The sequence below is a fragment of the Rhipicephalus microplus genome, unplaced genomic scaffold, assembly GCF_043290135.1.
Source record: "Rhipicephalus microplus isolate Deutch F79 unplaced genomic scaffold, USDA_Rmic scaffold_119, whole genome shotgun sequence".
NCBI lineage: Eukaryota > Metazoa > Arthropoda > Arachnida > Ixodida > Ixodidae > Rhipicephalus > Rhipicephalus microplus.
Genome location: NW_027464691.1, coordinates 577,501 through 591,623, shown reverse-complemented (window position 1 = coordinate 591,623; position 14,123 = coordinate 577,501).

Here is a 14,123-nt window from a genome sequence, read left to right as displayed (position 1 = left end):
GTTAGGTTAGGTTAGGTTAGGTTATGTTAGGTTAGGTTGGGTTAGGTTAGGTTAGGTTACGTTAGGTTAAGGTATGAACCGTTGTAAAACCGCAATAAACAATGTCACTTAGTGAGATGCAGTGTTTTTCACCTTTACAAGTTGGGAACTGCGATATCTAATGTGAAAGCGCTTGAAACCGTCGTAATGTTGTAGAAAGCAATGTAAAGTAGCGAGTAAAACGTTTTCTAACGATAGAAGTGCGAAGGTTATGTTAGGTTGAGTTATGTTAGTTTAAGCTAGGTAGCGTCGTGAAACCACCAAAAACGACGTCATTTAACGAGATAGTGTTGTTTATTGCGAGTACGAAACTGCGATAGGTAAAATGTTGTGAAAGCACACAAAACGGCATGAACAAGCCAAATACTGCGTGTTGTACCGTTACAAGTGCGAAACTGCTATGTTGTGACATTCTCGGTAAAGCGCATGCAAGTATCGTGAAACCTTAAAGAACGATGTCATTTAGCGAGATACAGCGTTCTGTACTGTAATAAGTTGGTGAGAAACTGTGAGGTCAAGCAAATATCGTAATTGTGAACGAAACAGTGTAATTGAGCGTCTTTAGATACAAGTGCGAATGTTAGGTTAGGTTGACATATCAACCATCGTAAAACCGCATTAAACAATGTCACTTAGTGAGATGTAGTGTTTTTCAACATTACAAGTCGGGAACTACGATATCTAATGTGAAAGCGCATGAAACCGTCGTAATCTTGTAGAAAACATTGTAAAGTTGCGAGTAAAACGTTTTCTAACGATAGAAGTGCGAAGGTTAGGTTAGGTTAGGTTAGTTTAGGCTAGGTAGCGTCGTGAAACTACCAAAAACGACGTCATCTAAAGAGATAGTGTTGTTTTATTGCGAGTATTAAACTGCGATAGGTGAAATGTTGTGAAAGCACACAAAACGGCATGAACAAGCCAAATACTGCGTGTTCTACCGTTACAAGTGCGAAACTGCTATATTGTGATATTCTCGTTAAAGCGCATGCAAGCATCGTGAAACCTTAAAGAACAATGTCATTTAGCGAGATACAGCGTTCTGTACTGCATTAAGTTGGTGAAAAACTGCGAGGTTATGCAAATATCGTAATTGTGAACGAAACAGTGTAATAGAGCGTTTTTCAATACAAGTACGAATGTTAGGTTAGGTTAAGATATGAACCGTCGTAAAACCGCATTAAACAATGTCACTTATTGAGATGCAGTGTTTTTCACCATTACAAGTCGGGAACTGCGATATCTAATGTGAAAGCGCTTGCAAACGTCGTTAGGTTAGGTTAGGTTAGGTTACGTTAGGTTAGGTTTGGTTAGGTTAGGTTAGGTTAGGTTGTTAGGTTAGGTTGAGTTAGGTTAGGTTAGGTTACGTTAGGTTAAGGTATGAACCGTTGTAAAACCGCAATAAACAATGTCACTTAGTGAGATGCAGTGTTTTTCACCTTTACAAGTTGGGAACTGCGATATCTAATGTGAAAGCGCTTGAAACCGTCGTAATGTTGTAGAAAGCAATGTAAAGTAGCGAGTAAAACGTTTTCTAACGATAGAAGTGCGAAGGTTATGTTAGGTTGAGTTATGTTAGTTTAAGCTAGGTAGCGTCGTGAAACCACCAAAAACGACGTCATCTAACGAGATAGTGTTGTTTTATTGCGAGTACGAAACTGGGATAGGTAAAATGTGAAAGCACACAAAACGGCATGAACAAGCCAAATACTGCGTGTTGTACCGTTACAAGTGCGAAACTGCTATGTTTTGACATTCTCGGTAAAGCGCATGCAAGTATCGTGAAACCTTAAAGAACGATGTCATTTAGCGAGATACAGCGTTCTGTACTGTAATAAGTTGGTGAGAAACTGTGAGGTCAAGCAAATATCGTAATTGTGAACGAAACAGTGTAATTGAGCGTCTTCAGATACAAGTGCGAATGTTAGGTTAGGTTGACATATCAACCGTCGTAAAACCGCATTAAACAATGTCACTTAGTGAGATGTAGTGTTTTTCAACATTACAAGTCGGGAACTACGATATCTAATGTGAAAGCGCATGAAACCGTCGTAATCTTGTAGAAAACATTGTAAAGTTGCGAGTAAAACGTTTTCTAACGATAGAAGTGCGAAGGTTAGGTTAGGTTAGGTTAGTTTAAGCTAGGTAGCGTCGTGAAACTACCGAAAACGACGTCATCTAACGAGATAGTGTTGTTTTATAGCGAGTATTAAACTGCGATAGGCGAAATGTGAAAGCACACAAAACGGCATGAACAAGCCAAATACTGCGTGTTCTACCGTTACAAGTGCGAAACTGCTATATTGTGATATTCTCGTTAAAGCGCATGCAAGCATCGTGAAACCTAAAGAACAATGTCATTTAGCGAGATACAACGTTCTGTACTGCAATAAGTTGGTGAAAAACTGTGAGGTTATGCAAATATGGTAATTGTGAACAAAACAGTGTAATAGAGCGGTTTTAGATACAAGTGCGAATGTTAGGTTAGGTTAAGATATGAACCGTCGTAAAACCGCATTAAACAATGTCAATTAGTGAGATGCAGTGTTTTTCACCATTAAAAGTCGGGAACTGCGATATCTAATGTGAAAGCGCTTGCAACCGTCGTTAGGTTAGGTTAGGTTAGGTTAGGTTAGGTTTTGTTAGGTTAGGTTAGGTTAGGTTAGATTAAGTTAGGTTGGGTTGAGTTGGGTTAGGTTAGGTTAGGTTAGGTTGGGTTAGGTTAGGTTAGGTTAGGTTACGTTAGGTTAGGTTAGGTTACGTTAGGTTAGGTTAGGTTAGGTTAGGTTACGTTAGGTTAGGTTAGGTTAGGTAAGGATAATTTGGTTAGGTTAGGTAAGGTTAGGTTAGGTTAGGTTAGGTTGGGTTGGGTGTTGTTGGTTTGGGTTGGGTTGGGTTGGGTTAGGTTGGGTTAGGTTAGGTTAGGTTAGGTTAGGTTACGTTAGGTTAGGTTAGGTTAGGTTAGGTTACGTTAGGTTAGGTTAGGTTAGGTTAGGTTACGTTAGGTTAGGTTAGGTCAGGAAAGGTTAGGTTACGTTAGAATAGGTTAGGTTAGGTTAGGTTACGTTAGGTTAGGTTAAGTTAGGTTAGGTTTGGTTAGGTTAGCTTAGGTTAGGTTAGGTTGGGTTGGGTTTGGTTGGGTTAGGTTAGGTTAGGTTAGGTTGGGTTAGGTTAGTTTAGGTTAGGTTAGGTTAGGTTAGGTTGGGTTGGGTTGGGTTGGGTTAGGTTAGGTTAGGTTAGGTAAGGTTAGGTTAGGTTAGGTTAGGTTACGTTAGGTTAAGGTATGAACCGTCGTAAAACCGCATTAAACAATGTCACTTAGTGAGATGCAGTGTTTTTCACCTTTACAAGTTGGGAACTGTGATATCTAATGTGAAAGCGCTTGAAACCGTCGTATTGTTGTAGAAAGCAATGTAAAGTAGCGAGTAAAACGTTTTCTAACGATAGAAGTGCGAAGATTATGTTAGGTTGAGTTATGTTAGTTTAAGCTAGGTAGCGTCTTGAAACTACCAAAAACAACGTCATCTAACGAGATAGCGTTGTTTTATTGCATGTACGTAACGGCAATAGGTGAAATGTTGTGAAAGCACACAAAACGGCTTGAACAAGCCAGATACTGCGTGTTGTACCGTTACAAGTGCGAAACTGCTATAATGTGATATTCTTGTTAAAGCGCATGCAACCATCGTGAAACCTTAAAGAACGATGTCATTTAGCGAGATACAGCGTTCTGTACTGCAATAAGTTGGTGAAAAACTGTGAGGTTATGCAAATATCGTAATTGTGAACGAAACAGTGTAATAGAGCGTTTTTCCATACAAGTACGAATGTTAGGTTAGGTTAAGATATGAACCGTCGTAAAACCGCATTAAACAATGTCACGTAGTGAGATGCAGTGTTTTTCACCTTTACAAGTCGGGAACTGCGATATCTAATGTGAAAGCGCTTGCAAACGTCGTTAGGTTAGGTTAGGTTAGGTTAGGTTAGGTTACGTTAGGTTAGGTTTGGTTAGGTTAGGTTAGGTTAGGTTATGTTAGGTTAGGTTGGGTTAGGTTAGGTTAGGTTAGGTTAAGATACGAACCGCGCTAAAACCGCATTAAACAATGTCACTTAGTGAGATGCAGTGTTTTTCACCTTTACAAGTCGGGAACTACGATATCTAATGTGAAAGCGCATGAAACCGTCGTAATCTTGTAGAAAACATTGTAAAGTTGCGAGTAAAACGTTTTCTAACGATAGAAGTGCGAAGGTTAGGTTAGGTTAGGTTAGTTTAGGCTAGGTAGCGTCGTGAAACTACCAAAAACGACGTCATCTAAAGAGATAGTGTTGTTTTATTGCGAGTATTAAACTGCGATAGGTGAAATGTTGTGAAAGCACACAAAACGGCATGAACAAGCCAAATACTGCGTGTTCTACCGTTACAAGTGCGAAACTGCTATATTGTGATATTCTCGTTAAAGCGCATGCAAGCATCGTGAAACCTTAAAGAACAATTTCATTTAGCGAGATACAGCGTTCTGTACTGCAATAAGTTGGTGAAAAACTGTGAGGTTATGCAAATATCGTAATTGTGAACGAAACAGTGTAATAGAGCGTTTTTCAATACAAGTACGAATGTTAGGTTAGGTTAAGATATGAACCGTCGTAAAACCGCATTAAACAATGTCACTTAGAGAGATGCAGTGTTTTTCACCATTACAAGTCGGGAACTGCGATATCTAATGTGAAAGCGCTTGCAAACGTCGTTAGGTTAGGTTAGGTTAGGTTAGGTTAGGTTACGTTAGGTTAGGTTTGGTTAGGTTAGGTTAGGTTAGGTTATGTTAGGTTAGGTTGGGTTAGGTTAGGTTAGGTTACGTTAGGTTAAGGTATGAACCGTTGTAAAACCGCAATAAACAATGTCACTTAGTGAGATGCAGTGTTTTTCACCTTTACAAGTTGGGAACTGCGATATCTATTGTGAAAGCGCTTGAAACCGTCGTAATGTTGTAGAAAGCAATGTAAAGTAGCGAGTAAAACGTTTTCTAACGATAGAAGTGCGAAGGTTATGTTAGGTTGAGTTATGTTAGTTTAAGCTGAGTAGCGTCGTGAAACCACCAAAAACGACGTCATCTAACGAGATAGTGTTGTTTTATTGCGAGTACGAAACTGCGATAGGTAAAATGTGAAAGCACACAAAACGGCATGAACAAGCCAAATACTGCGTGTTGTACCGTTACAAGTGCGAAACTGCTATGTTTTGACATTCTCGGTAAAGCGCATGCAAGTATCGTGAAACCTTAAAGAACGATGTCATTTAGCGAGATACAGCGTTCTGTACTGTAATAAGTTGGTGAGAAACTGTGAGGTCAAGCAAATATCGTAATTGTGAACGAAACAGTGTAATTGAGCGTCTTTAGATACAAGTGCGAATGTTAGGTTAGGTTGACATATCAACCGTCGTAAAACCGCATTAAACAATTTCACTTAGTGAGATGTAGTGTTTTTCAACATTACAAGTCGGGAACTACGATATCTAATGTGAAAGCGCATGAAACCGTCGTAATCTTGTAGAAAACATTGTAAAGTTGCGAGTAAAACGTTTTCTAACGATAGAAGTGCGAAGGTTAGGTTAGGTTAGGTTAGTTTAGGCTAGGTAGCGTCGTGAAACTACCAAAAACGACGTCATCTAAAGAGATAGTGTTGTTTTATTGCGAGTATTAAACTGCGATAGGTGAAATGTTGTGAAAGCACACAAAACGGCATGAACAAGCCAAATACTGCGTGTTCTACCGTTACAAGTGCGAAACTGCTATATTGTGATATTCTCGTTAAAGCGCACGCAAGCATCGTGAAACCTTAAAGAACAATGTCATTTAGCGAGATACAGCGTTCTGTACTGCAATAAGTTGGTGAAAAACTGTGAGGTTATGCAAATATCGTAATTGTGAACGAAACAGTGTAATAGAGCGTTTTTCAATACAAGTACGAATGTTAGGTTAGGTTAAGATATGAACCGTCGTAAAACCGCATTAAACAATGTCACTTATTGAGATGCAGTGTTTTTCACCATTACAAGTCGGGAACTGCGATATCTAATGTGAAAGCGCTTGCAAACGTCGTTAGGTTAGGTTAGGTTAGGTTAGGTTAGGTTAGGTTACGTTAGGTTAGGTTTGGTTAGGTTAGGTTAGGTTAGGTTATGTTAGGTTAGGTTGGGTTAGGTTAGGTTAGGTTACGTTAGGTTAAGGTATGAACCGTTGTAAAACCGCAATAAACAATGTCACTTAGTGAGATGCAGTGTTTTTCACCTTTACAAGTTGGGAACTGCGATATCTAATGTGAAAGCGCTTGAAACCGTCGTAATGTTGTAGAAAGCAATGTAAAGTAGCGAGTAAAACGTTTTCTAACGATAGAAGTGCGAAGGTTATGTTAGGTTGAGTTATGTTAGTTTAAGCTAGGTAGCGTCGTGAAACCACCAAAAACGACGTCATCTAACGAGATAGTGTTGTTTTATTGCGAGTACGAAACTGCGATAGGTAAAATGTGAAAGCACACAAAACGGCATGAACAAGCCAAATACTGCGTGTTGTACCGTTACAAGTGCGAAACTGCTATGTTTTGACATTCTCGGTAAAGCGCATGCAAGTATCGTGAAACCTTAAAGAACGATGTCATTTAGCGAGATACAGCGTTCTGTACTGTAATAAGTTGGTGAGAAACTGTGAGGTCAAGCAAATATCGTAATTGTGAACGAAACAGTGTAATTGAGCGTCTTTAGATACAAGTGCGAATGTTAGGATAGGTTGACATATCAACCGTCGTAAAACCGCATTAAACAATGTCACTTAGTGAGATGTAGTGTTTTTCAACATTACAAGTCGGGAACTACGATATCTAATGTGAACGCGCATGAAACCGTCATAATCTTGTAGAAAACATTGTAAAGTTGCGAGTAAAACGTTTTCTAACGATAGAAGTGCGAAGGTTAGGTTAGGTTAGGTTAGTTTAAGCTAGGTAGCGTCGTGAAACTACCGAAAACGACGTCATCTAACGAGATAGTGTTGTTTTATAGCGAGTATTAAACTGCGATGGGTGAAATGTTGTGAAAGCACACAAAACGGCATGAACAAGCCAAATACTGCGTGTTCTACCGTTACAAGTGCGAAACTGCTATATTGTGATATTCTCGTTAAAGCGCATGCAAGCATCGTGAAACCTAAAGAACAATGTCATTTAGCGAGATACAACGTTCTGTACTGCAATAAGTTGGTGAAAAACTGTGAGGTTATGCAAATATGGTAATTGTGAACAAAACAGTGTAATAGAGCGGTTTTAGATACAAGTGCGAATGTTAGGTTAGGTTAAGATATGAACCGTAAAAAAACCGCATTAAACAATGTCAATTAGTGAGATGCAGTGTTTTTCACCATTAAAAGTCGGGAACTGCGATATCTAATGTGAAAGCGCTTGCAACCGTCGTTAGGTTAGGTTAGGTTAGGTTGGGTTTTGTTAGGTTAGGTTAGGTTAGGTTAGGTTAGGTTAGATTAGGTTAGGTTGGGTTGAGTTGGGTTAGGTTAGGTTAGGTTAGGTTAGGTTGGGTTAGGTTAGGTTAGGTTAGGTTACGTTAGGTTAGGTTAGGTTACGTTAGGTTAGGTTAGGTTAGGTTACGTTAGGTTAGGTTAGGTTAGGTAAGGATAATTTGGTTAGGTTAGGTAAGGTTAGGTTAGGTTAGGTTAGGTTGGGTTGGGTATTGTTGGTTTGGGTTGGGTTGGGTTGGGTTAGGTTGGGTTAGGTTAGGTTAGGTTAGGTTAGGTTACGTTAGGTTAGGTTAGGTTAGGTTAGGTTAGGTTACGTTAGGTTATGTTAGGTTAGGTTAGGTTACGTTAGGTTAGGTTAGGTCAGGAAAGGTTAGGTTACGTTAGAATAGGTTAGGTTAGGTTAGGTTACGTTAGGTTAGGTTAAGTTAGGTTAGGTTTGGTTAGGTTAGCTTAGGTTAGGTTAGGTTAGGTTGGGTTGGGTTGGGTTGGGTTAGGTTAGGTTAGGTTAGGTTGGGTTAGGTTAGTTTAGGTTAGGTTAGGTTAGGTTAGGTTGGGTTGGGTTGGGTTGGGTTGGGTTAGGTTAGGTTAGGTTAGGTAAGGTTAGGTTAGGTTAGGTTAGGTTACGTTAGGTTAAGGTATGAACCGTCGTAAAACCGCATTAAACAATGTCACTTAGTGAGATGCAGTGTTTTTCACCTTTACAAGTTGGGAACTGTGATATCTAATGTGAAAGCGCTTGAAACCGTCGTATTGTTGTAGAAAGCAATGTAAAGTAGCGAGTAAAACGTTTTCTAACGATAGAAGTGCGAAGGTTATGTTAGGTTGAGTTATGTTAGTTTAAGCTAGGTAGCGTCTTGAAACTACCAAAAACAACGTCATCTAACGAGATAGCGTTGTTTTATTGCATGTACGTAACGGCAATAGGTGAAATGTTGTGAAAGCACACAAAACGGCTTGAACAAGCCAGATACTGCTTGTTGTACCGTTACAAGTGCGAAACTGCTATAATGTGATATTCTTGTTAAAGCGCATGCAACCATCGTGAAACCTTAAAGAACGATGTCATTTAGCGAGATACAGCGTTCTGTACTGCAATAAGTTGGTGAAAAACTGTGAGGTTATGCAAATATCGTAATTGTGAACGAAACAGTGTAATAGAGCGTTTTTCCATACAAGTACGAATGTTAGGTTAGGTTAAGATATGAACCGTCGTAAAACCGCATTAAACAATGTCACTTAGTGAGATGCAGTGTTTTTCACCTTTACAAGTCGGGAACTGCGATATCTAATGTGAAAGCGCTTGCAAACGTCGTTAGGTTAGGTTAGGTTAGGTTAGGTTAGGTTAGGTTACGTTAGGTTAGGTTTGGTTAGGTTAGGTTAGGTTAGGTTAGGATATGTTAGGTTAGGTTGGGTTAGGTTAGGTTAGGTTAGGTTAGGTTAAGATACGAACCGCGCTAAAACCGCATTAAACAATGTCACTTAGTGAGATGCAGTGTTTTTCACCTTTACAAGTCGGGAACTACGATATCTAATGTGAAAGCGCATGAAACCGTCGTAATCTTGTAGAAAACATTGTAAAGTTGCGAGTAAAACGTTTTCTAACGATAGAAGTGCGAAGGTTAGGTTAGGTTAGGTTAGTTTAGGCTAGGTAGCGTCGTGAAACTACCAAAAACGACGTCATCTAAAGAGATAGTGTTGTTTTATTGCGAGTATTAAACTGCGATAGGTGAAATGTTGTGAAAGCACACAAAACGGCATGAACAAGCCAAATACTGCGTGTTCTACCGTTACAAGTGCGAAACTGCTATATTGTGATATTCTCGTTAAAGCGCATGCAAGCATCGTGAAACCTTAAAGAACAATTTCATTTAGCGAGATACAGCGTTCTGTACTGCAATAAGTTGGTGAAAAACTGTGAGGTTATGCAAATATCGTAATTGTGAACGAAACAGTGTAATAGAGCGTTTTTCAATACAAGTACGAATGTTAGGTTAGGTTAAGATATGAACCGTCGTAAAACCGCATTAAACAATGTCACTTAAAGAGATGCAGTGTTTTTCACCATTACAAGTCGGGAACTGCGATATCTAATGTGAAAGCGCTTGCAAACGTCGTTAGGTTAGGTTAGGTTAGGTTAGGTTAGGTTAGGTTACGTTAGGTTAGGTTTGGTTAGGTTAGGTTAGGTTAGGTTATGTTAGGTTAGGTTGGGTTAGGTTAGGTTAGGTTACGTTAGGTTAAGGTATGAACCGTTGTAAAACCGCAATAAACAATGTCACTTAGTGAGATGCAGTGTTTTTCACCTTTACAAGTTGGGAACTGCGATATCTATTGTGAAAGCGCTTGAAACCGTCGTAATGTTGTAGAAAGCAATGTAAAGTAGCGAGTAAAACGTTTTCTAACGATAGAAGTGCGAAGGTTATGTTAGGTTGAGTTATGTTAGTTTAAGCTAGGTAGCGTCGTGAAACCACCAAAAACGACGTCATCTAACGAGATAGTGTTGTTTTATTGCGAGTACGAAACTGCGATAGGTGAAATGTTGTGAAAGCACACAAAACGGCATGAACAAGCCAAATACTGCGTGTTGTACCGTTACAAGTGCGAAACTGCTATCTTGTGATATTCTCGTTAAAGCGCATGCAAGCATCGTGAAACCTTAAAGAACGATGTCATTTAGCGAGATACAGCGTTCTGTACTGCAATAAGTTGGTGAAAAACTGTGAGGTTATGCAAATATCGTAATTGTGAACGAAACAGTGTAATAGAGCGTTTTTTAATACAAGTGCGAATGTTAGGTTAGGTTAAGATATGAACCGTCGTAAAACCGCATTAAACAATGTCACTTGATGAGATGCAGTGTTTTTCACCATTACAAGTCGGGAACTGCGATATCTAATGTGAAAGCGCTTGCAAACGTCGTTAGGTTAGGTTAGGTTAGGTTAGGTTACGTTAGGTTAGGTTAGGTTAGGTTTGGTTAGGTTAGGTTAGGTTAGGTTAGGGATGTTAGGTAAGGTTTGGTTAGGTTAGGTTAGGTTAGGTTGGGTTAGGTAAGGTTAGGTTAGGTTAAGATATGAACCGCGCTAAAACCGCATTAAACAGTGTCACTTAGTGAGATGCTGTGTTTTTCACCATTACAAGTCGGGAACTGCGATATCTAATGTGAAAGCGCTTGCAAACGTCGTTAGGTTAGGTTAGGTTAGGTTAGGTTAGGTTAGGTTACGTTAGGTTAGGTTTGGTTAGGTTAGGTTAGGTTAGGTTATGTTAGGTTAGGTTGGGTTAGGTTAGGTTAGGTTAGGTTAAGATATGAACCGCGCTAAAACCGCAATAAACAAATGTCACTTAGTGAGATGCAGTGTTTTTCACCTTTACAAGTTGGGAACTGCGATATCTAATGTGAAAGCGCATGAAACCGTCGTAATCTTGTAGAAAACATTGTAAAGTGGTGAGTAAAACGTTTTCTAACGATAGAAGTGCGAAGGTTAGGTTAGGTTAGGTTAGTTTAAGCTAGGTAGCGTCGTGAAACTACCAAAAACGACGTCATCTAACGAGATAGTGTTGTTTTATAGCGAGTATTAAACTGCGATAGGTGAAATGTTGTGAAAGCACACAAAAACGGCATGAACAAGCCAAATACTGCGTGTTCTACCGTTACAAGTGCGAAACTGCTATATTGTGATATTCTCGTTAAAGCGCATGCAAGCATCGTGAAACCTTAAAGAACAATGTCATTTAGCGAGATACAACGTTCTGTACTGCAATAAGTTGGTGAGAAACTGTGAGGTTATGCAAATATGGTAATTGTGAACAAAACAGTGTAATAGAGCGTTTTTAGATATAAGTGCGAATGTTAGGTTAGGTTAAGATATGAACCGTCGTAAAACCGCATTAAAAAATTGTCAATTAGTGAGATGCAGTGTTTTTCACCATTAAAAGTCGGGAACTGCGATATCTAATGTGAAAGCGCTTGCAAACGTCGTTAGGTTAGGTTAGGTTAGGTTAGGTTAGGTTAGGTTACGTTAGGTTAGGTTTGGTTAGGTTAGGTTAGGTTAGGTTATGTTAGGTTAGGTTGGGTTAGGTTAGGTTAGGTTACGTTAGGTTAAGGTATGAACCGTCGTAAAACCGCATTAAACAATGTCACTTAGTGAGATGCAGTGTTTTTCACCTTTACAAGTTGGGAACTGCGATATCTAATGTGAAAGCGCTTGAAACTGTCGTAATGTTGTAGAAAGCAATGTAAAGTAGCGAGTAAAACGTTTTCTAACGATAGAAGTGCGAAGGTTATGTTAGGTTGAGTTATGTTAGTTTAAGCTAGGTAGCGTCGTGAAACCACCAAAAACGACGTCATCTAACGAGATAGTGTTGTTTATTGCGAGTACGAAACTGCGATAGGTAAAATGTTGTGAAAGCACACAAAACGGCATGAACAAGCCAAATACTGCGTGTTGTACCGTTACAAGTGCGAAACTGCTATGTTGTGACATTCTCGGTAAAGCGCATGCAAGTATCGTGAAACCTTAAAGAACGATGTCATTTAGCGAGATACAGCGTTCTGTACTGTAATAAGTTGGTGAGAAACTGTGAGGTCAAGCAAATATCGTAATTGTGAACGAAACAGTGTAATTGAGCGTCTTTAGATACAAGTGCGAATGTTAGGTTAGGTTGACATATCAACCATCGTAAAACCGCATTAAACAATGTCACTTAGTGAGATGTAGTGTTTTTCAACATTACAAGTCGGGAACTACGATATCTAATGTGAAAGCGCATGAAACCGTCGTAATCTTGTAGAAAACATTGTAAAGTTGCGAGTAAAACGTTTTCTAACGATAGAAGTGCGAAGGTTAGGTTAGGTTAGGTTAGTTTAGGCTAGGTAGCGTCGTGAAACTACCAAAAACGACGTCATCTAAAGAGATAGTGTTGTTTTATTGCGAGTATTAAACTGCGATAGGTGAAATGTGAAAGCACACAAAACGGCATGAACAAGCCAAATACTGCGTGTTCTACCGTTACAAGTGCGAAACTGCTATATTGTGATATTCTCGTTAAAGCGCATGCAAGCATCGTGAAACCTTAAAGAACAATGTCATTTAGCGAGATACAGCGTTCTGTACTGCAGTAAGTTGGTGAAAAACTGTGAGGTTATGCAAATATCGTAATTGTGAACGAAACAGTGTAATAGAGCGTTTTTCAATACAAGTACGAATGTTAGGTTAGGTTAAGATATGAACCGTCGTAAAACCGCATTAAACAATGTCACTTATTGAGATGCAGTGTTTTTCAACATTACAAGTCGGGAACTGCGATATCTAATGTGAAAGCGCTTGCAAACGTCGTTAGGTTAGGTTAGGTTAGGTTAGGTTAGGTTTGGTTAGGTTAGGTTAGGTTAGGTTATGTTAGGTTAGGTTGGGTTAGGTTAGGTTAGGTTACGTTAGGTTAAGGTATGAACCGTTGTAAAACCGCAATAAAGAATGTCACTTAGTGAGATGCAGTGTTTTTCACCTTTACAAGTTGGGAACTGCGATATCTAATGTGAAAGCGCTTGAAACCGTCGTAATGTTGTAGAAAGCAATGTAAAGTAGCGAGTAAAACGTTTTCTAACGATAGAAGTGCGAAGGTTATGTTAGGTTGAGTTATGTTAGTTTAAGCTAGGTAGCGTCGTGAAACCACCAAAAACGACGTCATCTAACGAGATAGTGTTGTTTTATTGCGAGTACGAAACTGCGATAGGTAAAATGTGAAAGCACACAAAACGGCATGAACAAGCCAAATACTGCGTGTTGTACCGTTACAAGTGCGAAACTGCTATGTTTTGACATTCTCGGTAAAGCGCATGCAAGTATCGTGAAACCTTAAAGAACGATGTCATTTAGCGAGATACAGCGTTCTGTACTGTAATAAGTTGGTGAGAAACTGTGAGGTCAAGCAAATATCGTAATTGTGAACGAAACAGTGTAGTTGAGCGTCTTTAGATACAAGTGCGAATGTTAGGTTAGGTTGACATATCAACCGTCGTAAAACCGCATTAAACAATGTCACTTAGTGAGATGTAGTGTTTTTCAACATTACAAGTCGGGAACTACGATATCTAATGTGAAAGCGCATGAAACCGTCGTAATCTTGTAGAAAACATTGTAAAGTTGCGAGTAAAACGTTTTCTAACGATAGAAGTGCGAAGGTTAGGTTAGGTTAGGTTAGTTTAAGCTAGGTAGCGTCGTGAAACTACCGAAAACGACGTCATCTAACGAGATAGTGTTGTTTTATAGCGAGTATTAAACTGCGATAGGTGAAATGTTGTGAAAGCACACAAAACGGCATGAACAAGCCAAATACTGCGTGTTCTACCGTTACAAGTGCGAAACTGCTATATTGTGATATTCTCGTTAAAGCGCATGCAAGCATCGTGAAACCTTAAAGAACAATGTCATTTAGCGAGATACAACGTTCTGTACTGCAATAAGTTGGTGAAAAACTGTGAGGTTATGCAAATATGGTAATTGTGAACAAAACAGTGTAATAGAGCGGTTTTAGATACAAGTGCGAATGTTAGGTTAGGTTAAGATATGAACCGTCGTAAAA